Source organism: Triticum dicoccoides, chromosome 5A, assembly GCF_002162155.2.
Source record: "Triticum dicoccoides isolate Atlit2015 ecotype Zavitan chromosome 5A, WEW_v2.0, whole genome shotgun sequence".
Lineage (NCBI taxonomy): Eukaryota > Viridiplantae > Streptophyta > Magnoliopsida > Poales > Poaceae > Triticum > Triticum dicoccoides.
Window position 1 is genome coordinate 43,586,104 of NC_041388.1, and position 3,866 is coordinate 43,589,969.

Below are 3,866 nucleotides of genomic sequence, written 5' to 3' on the forward strand. Positions count from 1 at the left end.
TGATAGAAACTACTCCCACAAGTGCCTAGAGGCCATATCATGCAATAAAACTACTTTTGACCACATAAATTTGACATGCAAGCTCAAGAACAGGGTCACCTAAGAATCAAAAATTTGCAATAAATAAAGCACTAGAACAAAAACTAATTGGACCATTGGAGGAGTCACATACCAAAGAACAATCCCCCAAAGCAGTTTTGTGAATGGAGCTTTGAGCAAGGAGATCAAAAACGGTAGCAAGATGAGCTAGAACTTGGGCTTGAGCTGGTGGGAGATTTTTTCTGGAGGAAGACGAAGTGTGTGGGTGCTGGAATAAGTGGAGGGGGCCATGTGGGTTCCACGAGGCAGGGGGCGCGCCCTGGACCCTTGTGGCCAGGTGGTGGCTCCCCGTGGTGTGTTCTCAGTGCCAACAATTCTTAAATAATCTAGAAAAAACATATATCATTTTTGGGGCATTTGGAGAACTTTTATTTTTTGGGGTATTTTTTATTGCATGGATAATTCAGAAAACAGACAGAAAATATTATTATTGCTTTATTTAATCTATATAATAGAAAGTAAATGGAGGGTACCAAAGGTTGTGCTTTCTAACTTCATCCATCTCATGCTCATCAAAAGGAATCCATTAACAAGGTTGATCAAGTCTTGTTAACAAACTCTTTCCGAATAACATGAAACCGGAGAATTTTCGAATAACACTATGTTTCCTCAACGGGGATATGCATGTCCCCAACAATAAGAATATCATATTTCTTCTTTACAGTAGGAAGAGGAAATTCAAAACCTCCAATAATAATTGTTGAAGTTTTTCCAATAGAATTGATACTGGGGACTTGAGGTTGTTTCCTCAGAAAGTGTACCGTATGCTCATTACCATTAACATGAAAGTGACATTGCCTTTGTTGCAATTAATAACAGCCCCTGCAATATTCAAAAAGGGTCTACCAAGAATAATAGACATAATATCGTCCTCAGGAATATCAAGAATAACAAAGTCTGTTAAAATAGTAACATTTGCAACCACAACAGGCACATCCTCACAAATACCGACGGGTATAGCAGTTGATTTATTGGTCATTTGCAAAGACATTTTAGTAGGTGTCAACTTATTCAAATCAAGTCTACGGTATAAAGAGAGAGGCATAACACTAACACCGGCTCCAAGATCACATAAAGCAGTTTTAACATAGTTTCTTTTAATGGAGCATGGTATAGTTGGTACTCCTGGATCTCCTAGTTTCTTAGGTATTCCACCATTAAAAGTATAATTAGCAAGCATGGTGGAAATTTCAGCTTCCGGTATCTTTCTTTTATTTGTAACAATATCTTTCATATACTTAGCATAAGGATTCATTTTAGGCATATCAGTCAAACGCATACGCAAAAATATAGGTCTAATCATTTCAGCAAAGCGCTCAAAATCCTCATCATCATTTTTCTTGGATGGTTTAGGAGGAAAAGGCATGGGTTTCTGAACCCATGGTTCTCTTTCTTTACCATGCTTCCTAGCAACAAAGTCTCTCTTATCATAACATTGATTCTTTGATTGTGGGTTATCAAGATCAATAGCAGGTTCAATCTGTACATCATTGTCATTGCTAGGTTGAGCTTCAACATGAACATCATCATTAACATTATCACTAGGTTCATGCTCATTACCAGATTGTCTTTCAACATCAGAAATAGAAATATCATTGGGATTCTTAGGTGTGTCAACAACAGGTTCACTAGAAGCATGCAAAGTCCTATCATTTTTCTTTTTCTTCTTCTTAGAAGAACTATGTACATCAACATTAGTTCACTGAGAATCTTGCTCAATTCTCTTAGGGTGGCCCTCAGGATACAAAGGTTCCTGAGTCATTTTACCCCCTCTAGTCACAACTCCAACAGCATTATCATTCTTCTTATTATTTAATTCATTGAGCAAATCATTCTGAGCTTTAAGTACTTGTTCTACTTGAGTGGTAACCATAGAAGGATGTTTACTAATAAGTTTAAGTTCACCTTTAACTCTAGACATATAATCACTCAAGTGTGCAACATATAATCATTACATTTCAATTGTCTACTAACATAAGCATTGGCGTTTTCTTGTTTAACAATAAAATTATCAAACTCATCTAAGCATTGGCTAGCAGACTTATAACAAGGAATATCACCTTCATCAAATCTATAGAGAGAATTTACCTTTACTACCTGTGTCGGGTTATCAAGACCATGTATTTCTTCAATAGGTGGTAAATTGTTAACATCTTCAGCTTTAATACCTTTTTCTTTCATAGATTTCTTTGCCTCTTGCATATCTTCAGGACTGAGAAAAAGATTACCCCTTTTCTTCGGAGTTGGCTTAGGATTTGGTTCAGGAAGTGTCCATTCATTATCATTACTCAACATATTATTCAATTGCAATTCAGCTTGCTCAATAGTTCTTTCCCTGAAAACACAACCAGCACAACTATCCAGGTGATCTCTGGAAGCATTGGTTAGTCCATTATAAAAGATATCAAGTATTTCATTTTTCTTGAGAGGATGATCAGGCAAAGCATTAAGTAATCGGAGAAGCCTCCCCCAAGTTTGTGGGAGACTCTCTTCTTAAATTTGCACAAAATTATATATTTCCCTTAAGGCAGCTTGTTTCTTATGAGCGGGGAAATACTTAGCAGAGAAGTACTAAATCCTGGGGACTACGCACACAACCAGGATCAAGAGAATTAAACCATGTTTTAGCATCACCCTTTAATGAGAACAAAAACAACTTAAGGATAAAGTAATAGCAAGTTTTCTCATTATTAGTTAACAGGGTGGCTATGTCATTCAATTTAGTAAGATGTGCCACAACAGTTTCAGATTCATAGCCATAAAAAGGATCAGATTCAACCAAAGTAATTAACTCAGGATCGACAGAGAAAACATAATCCTTATCGGAAATACAGATAGGTGAAGTAGCAAAAGCAGGGTCATATTTCATTCTAGCATTCAAAGACTTTTCTTTTAGCTTAGCTAACAGTTTCTTAAGATCATATCTATCATTGCAAGCTAAAAAGTCTCTAGCAGTTTCTTCATCCATAACATAACCCTCAGGCACAACAGGCAGTTCATATCTAGGGGGAGAATCTTTCATCATCACTTTCATCAATATTATTAGTTTCAATAATTTCATTTTCTCTAACCCTAGCAAGTTGTTCATTAAGAAATTCACCTAGTGGCACAGTATTATCAAGCATAGAAGTAGTTTCATCATAAGAATCATGCATAGCAGAAGTGGCATCATCAATAACATGCGACATATCAGAATGAATAGCGGGAGTAGGTGTCGCAAGTTTACTCAAAATAGAAGGTGAATCAAGTCAGAGCTAGCTGGCAGTTCCTTACCTCCCCTCGTAGTTGAGGGAAAAATCTTGGTTCTTTCATCTTTCAAGTTCTTCATATTGATCAGCAGATATAAATCCCAAGTGACTCAAATAATAGAGCTATGCTCCCCCGCAACGGCGCCAGAAAATAGTCTTGATAACCCACAAGTATAGGGGATCGCAATAGTTTTTGAGGGTAGAGTATTCAACCCAAATTTATTGATTCGACACACGGGGAGCCAAAGAATATTCTCAAGTATTAGCAGTTGAGTTGTTAATTCAACCGCACCTGAAAGACTTAATATCTGCAGCAAAGTATTTAGTAGAAAAGTAATATGATAGTAGTGGTAACGGTAGCAAAAGTAATAGTAGCAGTTTTATAGCAAGCATAACAGTGGCAACGGTAAAGTAACTAAGCGGAGATCAATATGTGAAAAGCTCGTAGGCATTGGATCAGTGATGGATAATTATGTAGGATGTGATTCCTTATGCAAAAGTTATAACCTAGGGTGACAC